This window comes from Perna viridis, chromosome 12 (genome assembly GCF_037379345.1).
Source record: "Perna viridis isolate PV_CMFRI_1.1 ecotype Kerala chromosome 12, ASM3737934v1, whole genome shotgun sequence".
Classification (NCBI taxonomy): Eukaryota; Metazoa; Mollusca; class Bivalvia; order Mytilida; family Mytilidae; genus Perna; species Perna viridis.
In genome coordinates this window covers 3,836,717-3,848,852 of record NC_142456.1, presented here as the reverse complement: position 1 = coordinate 3,848,852, position 12,136 = coordinate 3,836,717, and the positions used below count along the sequence as shown (strand labels likewise).

The 12,136-nt window shown below is 32.2% G+C and overlaps 1 protein-coding gene across 2 annotated transcripts in view; it reads left to right on the top strand.

The window, feature by feature from the left end:
- The window catches only part of LOC148600904 (G protein-coupled receptor dmsr-1-like), a 62,646-nt gene that overhangs the window by 9,217 nt on the left and 41,293 nt on the right, over positions 1–12,136 (top strand). Inside the window, exon 1 of one of the 2 annotated variants that reach the window (XM_088554904.1) lies at positions 3,635–3,780. The exons of the other annotated variant lie outside the window; for it this stretch is intronic. The gene's annotated coding sequence lies outside the window, so the exon portion shown is untranslated. Of the gene's footprint in view, positions 1–3,634; positions 3,781–12,136 lie in introns of those variants that run through there. 2 annotated transcript variants of the gene reach the window in all.

Sequence of the window (12,136 nt, the reverse complement as noted above, 5' to 3'; positions counted from 1 at the left end):
GAATTTCGGAAGGCCTGTCTTCAGCGAAAAAATGAGAGAAAACGAACGTCTCCCGCTGCGTGAAGCTTAATCCATTGGAAATACCTGCACCAAGTAAGGACCATTGCGGTTTTTGCCTTGATATTGCCATTTGATAAACGGACTTATCCATCATTTTGTTGCTTCTACTACTGCCTTTTCATTTTGTTTTAATTTTTATTCAAGTTGTTTTCATAGCAGTGTATTGTTTCAACCCTCGCATAATGTTCTTAATGTTTAGATTTCATTTTTGATGCAATGTCTGTATTTTCATAATTACAAATATAGTTTATATTAACACTCAAGTAAATAATAAGCAAAACATATATCTAACAGTTGCAAGTCTGCAATAATGACTACACCAACACAATTTATGCATTTCAAGTATTTTTGTGATATAAAAAAAAGCATTTTATGATAAGAGATATGAGATTCAAATCATACCTTATACAATTTCTTAATATGTACTACACAATTGAAGATGGTGATGATGGGCATGATAGTTGCATGTCATAATTTTTAAATTCAGTTATATAAGAATCCACTTAAATCAAATATTCTAAGTTCCTAATATGTAAAGTTTCCGCTAGCAACAGAGATAATAGGTTAGGATCAGAAAATATATTATTCAATGGAGGTTGCCATTTAAAAATAAATTTGTAATGGACTAATTATATAAAGACAAATTGGCAATAGGTTCATTCTAATGTATTATCTTAAGCTAGCACATTTCCTAAAAGTAAATATGTTTCTACTTTATTGTGTTAAACGACAATTAAATTACATTTATGATCCAACTGTTTCTATGATACTGTTACGTAAATGTCATTTTAATTCGTTTTTAATGTTCCTGTAATATTAATGTATAATATATCTATAATACAAAACTTATGTTCACACAACTGAATCTTTAATCTTGTCAATGAGATAAAGTGGGCACTTCTTTGAGAATTGAAGTGTTTCTTACAAGATACGTGGAGCTAATTTTCTTAACTTAGAAAGGAATATTGTTTAAAAGTACGGACTATCATGATTAAAACAGAAAACACAGTTTGAAGCATTCACTGATTTCAACAAATTGAAGTTACAACAGACAAAGCATAAAAAGGTTCTTCAATTTGCTGCATCGTCATACCTCACTTGAAATGTCGGGGTATATAGTTTATTTTATGTTTGTCACATGAACGTGTACAGCACATGGCTTTGTATTTACAACTTGCCAATTTTTGCAATACTTATATGATTGTTTGTTTAAACAATTTCATTTCTAATCTTTGACATTTTGAACGTGTATATAACAGTTCTACGTGTGCATTCAAACATACATTTTTTTAAAACGAGTTTTTGATCAAAAACAATGAATTAATTGAGGATTGGTTATCTACTTGTTTTGCTTAGTCAACGACTTTTTAAACGATTAGTACATTACAAAATTTAAACCTAAAAATCTTATTGAATGCCTGGATCAATTTATCATAAATGGATATAGTTTTAATCAATTGATTCAGAAATGTCTTTCTTTTTTTTCTGTGGTTTGGTGGTTTAAATAATATTGTTTATTTATTTTATTTTATTTTTTTGTCGTCAGTATATGTATATCCGCACTTTTTATTAACGCTTAATATTGGACAGGGCATCGTCTTGTAGTTTTGAATAATATGCAAAGTACATGAATATGAATAAAATATTTCACTTAGCTTCTCTCCTTTTCCGTATTAAGTTTCATTTAGGAATGTCTTCAAAAAAGATGATGTACGAAGTAGGTCAATGAGTGCCAATGCTACATCAGTTTTCAGAAACATTGTCTACTATACATGACAAATATGTTGTTGTTTTTTCCAAAAAAAGATGATACACATAGATACAAATATATAGTTCTTGGAAGAGATTCCTCATACTTTGTAAGAAATAATTCCAAATCATCTTCGAAATATACAGAAGTAGATGTTTACAAAATGCTGGAATTTCTAATCGACAACATATTGTCCATTGTGGTGGACGCGTTTTTTAACAAAGGGTCGGCATTCCAGTGTGAACATATTGTGCTCCTCTACTTGCTGACCTATTTCTTTCTCAGTTTCCGCTATATAGATGACGTATTATCTTTAAACAATCTTAATTTTGGGGATTTAATACATCGCATCTACCACAAAGAAATTGAGATAAAGGATACTACAGACACTGTGAAGTCAGCCTCATATCTTGACCTACACTTATACATCGATGGTAAAGGAAAACTATTGACCAAACATTACGACAAACGTAATGACTTTTCATTCAAAATTGTCAACTTTCCTTTCATCTGTGGCAACATCCCTTCAGCACTTGGTCTTTGTCCCTGTATAACATTTTTGCTGCAATCTTTTTTTCCCTTGATTACTCTTTTAATTAATTATAATATTATTGTAACGTATATTACAACGTAGATGATGTTCACATTGACAACGGCTTTTTTAGTTTCATTTTTTTGTTTTTTACATATAGAAAAGGAATCCCAGAAAGGGTTTTCAGCATAATAATAATAACCATGAATACCTGTAATAAGGTTTACGATCCTATCCAATTTAGTTTATACCTCACCGTATGAATACATGTTTGGACTTTTTATGATCAACTCGGCGGGTGTTTCTAGAAAAGCAGGGGACGCATACCCTACTTGTGCACCTTGTCCATGCTCCCAGTTTTTAGTGGATTCCGAGTTGCTCATTTGCTTTTGTTACTTTGTATGTATGATTTTAGTTACTTTATGTTTTTTTGTTGTGTATGTCTGTTTTCCATGTCTGGTCTTTGTCCCTGGATTACATTCTTTTGATTACCGCTATAACCTTTGTGACCTTGTTTACTCCCTAAATATCTTATGACAGCAGCAAAAATTAATATCAATTAATATACTTTTCACTGTGAAGATTTTGATTAGGTGTAATGATAACGTAAAAGATGGGGATCCACGAATTTCAAAATCCATGTCCAAATGTTCCTAATCATTGAAGTAAGGAGCTGGCTGGGGAATTTTTATATGACCAGGGTCCATATTTTGGTACCAATGACTTGATGACCTGAATAATAACACAAATGATGCAATTCAGTAAATTGGTTCTAGTATTGACGTCAACGAATTTACTTCAGATTTTTGTCATAAAATTAAATTCATCAGAACTATTCGCAATATTGTCTTTCGAGCATTTAGATATTACTGTCATTTCCTTCTAATTAACGAACATGAATAATCAAGTCCAATCTTCGACATTGCAATATTGCTACTCAAGACCTATGAAGTTGTCACAAAATTGATTACACCGATTGTCGACATTCGTTACCTATACATTTGTCACCAAGTTTACAATCTCATGAAATTAGATTACACAATGTCATCTATTTCCAGAATCTAACCGTATCATATTGATCTAACAGTAGTTCGATGACATCAAAGATTTAGACCAGGCGTGCACAGATTAAAGATACATTACTACCTATCCACTTTGCCGTCGCTACCACATATGTGTACAGGACATTCGGCCTGCCTGACTCGATATACCATAATTCTTGCTTTAGAGCTGATTACGTAAAATGTTCTCAGTTGCTGGAGAATATTCGTGACAAATTGTTCACTGCAGTGCATGGACTTTTGCTAGACTAATTAAAATATACGTTATACCAGATTAGTTTAAACAAAGCAGTGATTTCATCTGAACATTGACAAATATTTGTTTCCACTAAGCGTTGGCTCTGTAAAGCGATTGTTAAAATCGACGGCAAATAGTGGTAAGTAATTGTCTTATTTTGGAAATATCATGCGATATTAAATGTATGTAAGGAATCACTGGAATACATATTTGGATTTATTTGTTTGTTTTAAAACAAAAAATTTTAAACAACATGTTCTATAATGGTTTTCTGTCCATACTTGCGGTAAAAATCTCTTCATAGGAAATCATTCAGTGGCTGCCGGAATTCATGTTTTTTTCTCTTAACATTTTTATATGCAAATATTAAATTTTCATTTGCGTTTCTCATGTAAAATAAACACTTCATATAAATTATTTCTTTATTCGAAAAGTGAAAGTCTCAGCAACTTTTTGTTAACTTTTTATTCACTTTTTACTTCATCAGTTATTTGTTCTAGACATATAAACGATATGTTCAAATAAAACAGCAATTGATTTTTTTTACTGTAATGTAATGTTATCAATATTCACGGTTGCTAATTTTCTCACATTATGTCGAGTAAACATGCATGTAGTTGCAGGTATCAATTTTCGTGATTTAAAAATAAATTTAGTTCTATAGATTGAAAAAATCTATTTCTTGAACACTATTTTTTTTTCTTTGTCCAGTACGATAGTGACAAATATAAGACGTTTGCATTACTGTATTAAATCATATACGTAATACTTTGAGCCGGTCTAAATATAATAACATTTTTCGTCATAAAGTCCACAGATACCCTTCATTTCTCCCCATATTTCCATGTTTTCTCCTTGGACGAGAAACTTTATTTTTTTGTCTCAATTCGTTGATACTTAGATTTTGGACATTTCTCACCTAGTAAAGGAAACCTTTCAAGCCAATATATCAATAATATAAATGTGATGAATTTATTTGACAAAAACCCAAGACGGGAAAGGACTCATTGCCATCGCCACTATACGTCACCTAAGTTACATGATGTCTCCATGGATGGTCTCCTTCCTTTCATACAAAAACCTTTTGGACTTCATCACATTAGAACCAAACTTTATTCTATACCTCTCACTCTACTACACTCCCTTTACAAAACAAGTCTTGACATTCCTGTTTCTGACTCAACCTCATCATCATACAGACTTGTTGCCATCATTTTGGATATTGGTTTCCACAGACTCTTTAAACCAGTTTGTTTGAAAAGTCAAGATGAAGAAAAACGATCATTTCTTCCACTACCCTTTGTCAACAAAGGTATAGACGCAATTAATTTGGCTAACATCCTCCATCACAAAAACGTTACCAACAAAATTCCCCCATATTTCAAAGACAAATCCATACCAATTATTTCATATTCCTATACTTCATCCATCGCATCCAAAATTTTCAATTATAAAAGGCTATTGCAGAACCTCGAGATTGAGGACTTCAAGGCTAAACCACCTGACTGTTCTTGCAAAACCTCTCCATTCAAATATGGTCCTTCTGGTCACGTCGTTATGGGAGATTTAACCATTATCGAAAACGAATCTTTGCGTAATATCCTTTCTAAAGGTCCCAAGTAACGTGAACCACGCTTTATAAATTGGAATTATAACTTTAAAGTTCTTATGGATGCCGTCGAGGACTATGGAAGAAAATGGATAAAACGAGAACAAGAAGACATTGATTCTCTGTCAGAGTGGTTGAAGGCCGTGAGGTCTTTAATTTTGAAACGAATGAAAGTTTTAAGTAGGTCAATGAGTGCCAAGGCTACATCAGTTTTCAAAGACCCCGATATAGCAAAAACATTGTCTACTATACATGACAAATATGTTGTCGTACCAGCAGACAAAGCCCAATACAACATTTTTTTGTCTGCAAAACGTTTTATATCTAATGTTTATTATCAGAGGTAGACGTAGAAAATAATAGCAGTGATAAGACATACACTGCTACCACTCTTTCCAAAGAAGAGATTGTGGAAAACCATAAATCTGTGCTATCCTCTTTTGGTCTCTCCACCAAGGACGATGATTGTGATTTACCGTCTATGTACTGGATTCCTAAACTTCACAAGAATACATACAAACAACGTTTCTTAGCTGGATCTGCAAAATGTGCCACCAAACCTCTTTTTCAAAACTTTTAACTTCTATACTCACAACTGTCAAAGAGGGTCTACAGTCCTACCACAACACGTGTTACTCCCGTAGTGGTATTAATTCAATGTGGATCATGAAAAATTCAAAAGATCTGTTGGAGACAATCAGTTCAAGACTATTATCTGAATATAATAGCATTAAAACCTATGATTTTTCTACACTGTATACTTCTATTCCCCATACTCAGTTAAAATCCCGACTAAAAACATTGTTTTTCCAAAAAAGATGGTACACCTAGATACAAATATATAGTTCTTGGTAGAGATTCCTCATACTTTGTAAGAAATAATTTCAAATCATCTTCCAAATATACAGAGGAAGATGTTTACAAAATGCTGGAATTTTTAATCGACAACATATTTGTCCAGTGTGGTGGACGTGTTTTTCAACAAACGGTCGGCATTCCAATGGGAACAAATTGTGCTCCTTTACTAGCTGGCCTATTCCTTCACTCTTATGAGACTGACTTTATAGCTGATCTGATCAGAAAGAAAGAATATTGTTTGGCTAGATCCTTCAATCTCAGTTTCCGTTATATAGATGACGTGATATCTTTAAACAATCCTAATTTCGGGGATTTGATACATCGCATCTACCCAAAAGAACTTGAGATAAAAGATACTGCAGACACTGTGAAGTCAGCCTCATATCTTGACCTACACTTATAAATCGATAGTAAAGGAAAACTATTGACCAAACTTTACGACAAACGTGATGACTTTTCATTCAGAATTGTCAACTTTCCTTTCATCTGTGGCAAGATCACTTCGGCTCCTGTGTATGGAGTGTTCATATCACAACTCATACGTTATGCCAGAGCTTGCTGTAACTACGCAGACTTTTTGTATCGCGCTAGAACTCTAACAAATAGGCTTCTGGAACAGGGTTATGTTGTTACAAGATTGAAGTCATCACTACAGAAGTTTTATGGTCGTCATCATGAACTCGTGGATCGTTATGGTGTATCCATCAGCACCATGACAACTGATTTATTCAACGGGCCATAGTTTTCCTTTCCTCGTTTGTCTACCCAGGACTTGACTTTTTATGAGGAAATCGGCGGGTGTTTCTAGAAAAGCATAGGACGCTTACCCTACTGGTGCACCTGGTCCATGCTCCCAGTTTTTAGTGGATTCCGAGTTGCTCATTTGCTTTTGTTACTTTGTATGTATGATTTTAGTTACTTCATGTTCTTTGTTGTGTATGTCTGTTTTCCATGTCTGGTCTTTGTCCCTGGATTACATTCTTTTGATTACCGCTATAACCTTGGTTCCCTTGATTACTCTTGCATGTCTAGTGGTTTTCAATACATACAGGTAAATACAAAACTAAAGGTTGAGCATATGTAATTGTCTTACATAATCGATTTAATAAACCTGTATGAGAATTATAATCTGAGGCCTGGTATACCAAACACTAACGACAAATATACACACAATGCTAAGATTTGATGCTATTTCTTCTCATGTTTATACTGTGCTCCGTATTGACGTTGTTATTTATTTATTTAATTCTTTATTCACATATGCACTGACGTTTTTTTTCAGATATGCACGGATATTTTTACTTTTTTTAGAGAGCAAATGAAAAAAATGACATGTTGCACAAATCAGTTTTTATGGTGAAGATGATTACACCATAACGATTCACGAGTTCATGATGACGACCATAAACATTCTGTACTGATGACTTTCATCTTGTAGCAACATAACCCTGTTCTAGAAGTCTAATTGTAAGAAGTCTAGCGCGATAAAAAAAATTTGCGTACTTAGGTCAAGCCCTGGATTAACGTGTAAGTTGTGTTATGAAAGGCTGACTTCACATTGTCTGTTATATTAATTATTTCAAGTTCTTTGGGGTAGATGTGATGTATAAAATTCCCGAAACTAGGATTGTTTAACGATAATAGCAGAAACTGAGATCAAAGGATCTACCTAAACGATGTTTCTTCTTTTGGATTCTTGTGAAGTTAAGAAATCCAGTACATAGCCGGTAGATCACAATCATCGCCTTTAGTAGAGAGACCAAAAGAGTATTGAAGATATTTATGGTTTTCCGCTATTTTCTTCATTGGAGAGTCTAGTAGTAATATAGGTCTTATTACTGCTATTAATTTCTATGCCTACCTCTGATAATAAACATTTGATGTAACACGTTTAACAGACAAAAACAATGTTGCTTTGGGTTTTGTCTGTAGGTACGACATTAATTTAATTGATACAAAATACTTTTTTGATTACCGCTCGTATCCTGATTTCCTTGATTACTATTTCTGAAAACAGCAAACGGTTCCTCATCATTTAACGTAAAAGCTTTGTTTATAAGAACTCCGTTTTTTTATCATATATCGTTGTTTAATGTCTGCATTTCTATGCACTAAGTGCAACCGAAAAGATATATTGAGAACAATGCAATTTATACCGATAAGATTTAGAACCTGCTCTGTTATCTTACAAATCAAATTAATAAGAAAAAATGTTTTGATAAGACAGTAAAATATTTTATGTTGCTGAGAAAGTAAATCTTAACGGTTTTTATAAAGTTCGATTTATTACACTTGAGTGATTAAAGGCATTATCAGGACGAAGCAGTATTGATGTGGCAATATTTGATTCAGCGATGTAATCTGAAAACATGTAATTGAAAAGTGCAAAATAAAATTACGTCCTTTCCATTATGTATAATTTAAAAAAAAGATTTTGAAAAATGACGATCGTTTATAGATACATATGTGATAAAATGGGGAAAAAATTACATTGATTTTTTAGAGTAATAACACTTTTGATGAATTGTGGTATGAACTTAATCTATAAGTGTGTTTAACACTGTTGAAAATATTCCTAAACCAACAAAGTAATGTTTAAAACAATTTCTCTATATCAGATATGAATATAGTAATAAATGACGGTATTTTAAACCATGAACTCCAATACTGACACTGCTAGTGCTTTAGTGTTGTGTGTTACGTCTCGTTTTACTTCTCTACAGTTTTTATGTTTTTCTTTTGGGGGGTTATATATATCGTGTATGTACATGTAGATCGTCTTTTTTCCTGTTTTCACGTTCAAGTCAGGTACTTGGATTTCAACTATCTAAATCATTGACATTTTCTGTCTTTACGCCGATATATAACGTGTTTTTTTTTAATTCTACGAGTCCATTTTCCTCTCTTTGTTTGAAAAGATTTTTTGAACAATTTTTTATACTGTTTCTCATAATATGTCGATAGCTGATTCGATTTTCTTTACTAATTTCAGAAATGATTATGCCCAATTAATATTAACGATCAACGATCATATCACTTTAAACCAAAAACTTGTATAAAATGTAATTATATTTCGACGTCATTGACAAACACTTGCTTTATTAAAATATGTACAAACTGTAAAAAATATAAGGACGAATCATTTCAATTTTCAACCTTTTTGTGTATTGTTGTGCTTTAATGAAAATATTTCAATTACTTGTCAAAGTATACAATGACATTGGTACCCAAAAAAGTACTATACAACAGTTGCTGTTGTATTTTTATCATTAAATGATTTCATTTTCTCAATATTTTTTTCACTTGTGTTTATCTCATTCTTTTGCTAGAATACGATGATATTGGACACTACAGTAGCTGTACTACTACAGTACACACTTTAAACAAATTTAATCTAACATACCTTATTTATCTAGGTACATTGATTATCATGTAAGGTTATGATTTGTATATGATTTCATGTGGGATTTGAACTGAAAGAGCTGATTAAATCTTGAAATATTACGATTCGAAATAAGGCAAGATAATAAAGTAATTGACAAATTGAACATGAGGAAACAACTTGTAAAATAGTGCACTTTTAAAACAGTTCATCTTAACATGGCTTCTTGTTTCCAATTGTTTATAATGAATAGTGCCTTTCTGCCGGCTGATGTTTTATTATCACATGTATAGTTATGGTATCTAATATCTCTTCATCATTGTATATGATGTATCAGACTGTTTTTTGTTATTCGCGGTTTTGATAACACAGATAAATATGAATATTGAGCGTTGCACTTTAGTTTACAAAGTTTTTTACAGCTTTAATAAATCAGTGTTTGTAAAGTATATCACATTATACATGCTCATTATGTTATAGTATTATTACACTTTTTTATCAGGATTAAAAAAAATCATCTTTTGCAAATTAAAGAAACAAATTTTCATTGCAAAATAACTTCCATAAGAATTTTCATTGCAAGCAAATTTCGAGTGTTTTCTGTTTCATGTAAAGCATCATATTCGTGCTTCATTATTTGTCCTTTTCGAAGGTATTAACACACAATATACTACACGGGCCAGAATCAGATTTAGTTATGACTTGTTCGTTCCGAACAATTATTTACAACGCGGATATTTTAAGTATCTATTAGTGTCTAATTATTAAATAGAATACGGTGTTATATTCTTCAATGTACCCTTTAAACATTTTTGCATTGTTTTTTTCTGTCCTGGTCAACTACCACAGTAACTCTAGATATGAACCAATTTTTTATAACTTTTTAGAAATAAGAAATTGACAGCCAACCACTGTGACATTATCTTTAATATTCAATAATGCTTATGATGATAACGATGTAGTAATCGTTTTTGCAAACACAGTTTTATTTAATCCATAATCTTTATCTATCATAAAGGATTCAGAGCCAAATAGACAATGTTGCTACTTTGATAAAAAAAACTACTTTCATAAATATTGATAGAATATTTAGATAGACTGTTTTCAACAGGGGTATAATTTATATGTACTCATTAAAACATCAAACAGTATTACCCACAGTTGTATTTATAACTACATGTCTTATATCGAATAACGTACACATTTTATCTCCACACGTACTGATTAATCAGTTTTAAGGCATGCAGTGTTATGTCTGATGCTGTATTTGCTCAATGTACGACCTTTTATCAAATTATCTTTTGCTTTAATACAATAAAACTACTAGATAAAAAAGTTCATGTCCTGTTTTATGCCGAGTTTCTCCTAAAAACTAAACGTCATTCATTGGTTCATGCCTTCACTAATCAATTATCTCAGTTTTTATTCCTTTGACAGATAACATAATAGTGTTGATCGTCAAAGAATCAAAATGTATGATATTGCTATCTGAGTGTCAATACTTTATCTGTTAGATATCACTGTTTTATCAAAAGAAGTTCGTGAAAAGATTGAATCATTAGTGAAGTCATTTCAGATTCGAGAATTGACTATTTTCTTATTAAAGCTTCTTCATTTCTAAAATATTTTGTACATGCGTGAAGATAGGTAAACTTGATATGTAGGGCTAATCTTGAATTGCGGAGTAAATGTTTAAATTATTTGAGTGCTACCCATTGTCATAACGTCCTGCTGCCTCTTAATTTTAAAATCTGCCATCGGCTACTTAGGAAACCTTATTGGTAGTTTTTGAAAATTGAAAATGACTTACTAATGCATTAGATTTGACTCCTTCCTTTCCCAAGACACTGTTCTGTGAGTAACAATGCCCACGTCAGTTAGTGGTCAGTGCAATCCAAATATAGTAATCCGTTGAATTACAGTTCAGTACCTGAACTTATCTGTACAACTATAAATGAGACCAGTCATCTATCACCGATCAGTTTCTGATAAGTCATCGATCCGTCAAACTGGTCCGTTAAACCGGTGATCGCATTATTTGACCATAAAGCGGTAAATCTATTTTAGGGATTTCGTTGTTTGTTTTTCAATTTTGACACATATTTACTAAATGCAATATATTTAAACATCAATCAATTACTTTATATTTGTTTTATGTTTAATTAATAAAATACAAAGAACTTAATGTAAAGGATACTACAGACACTGTAAGATTAGCCTGATATCTTGACCTAAACGTAGAGATTAATGGTAAAGGAAAAAACATGACCAAACTATACGACATCCGCGATGACTTTTTCATTTCGTCCTCTCATTTTTTTTATTTTTCATTTGAAGCAACATCCTTACAGCATCTGCGTATGGAGTTTTCATATCACAACTCGTACGGTATGCCAGAGCTTGCTGTAACTACGCAAACTTTTTGTACCGGGCTAGACTTATAACAATTAGGCTTCTGGAAAAGGGTTATATTGCTACAAGTCATTACTACTGAAGTTTTTATGGTACGTGAATCGTTACGGTGTATCCATATGCACCATAATAAACGTTTTGTTCAACGTGTCACAGTTATCCCTTTTTCTTTCGTCTACCCTTGACTTGACTTTTTTTTATGAGCAGCTCAGCAGGTGCTTGTAGAAAAGCAGA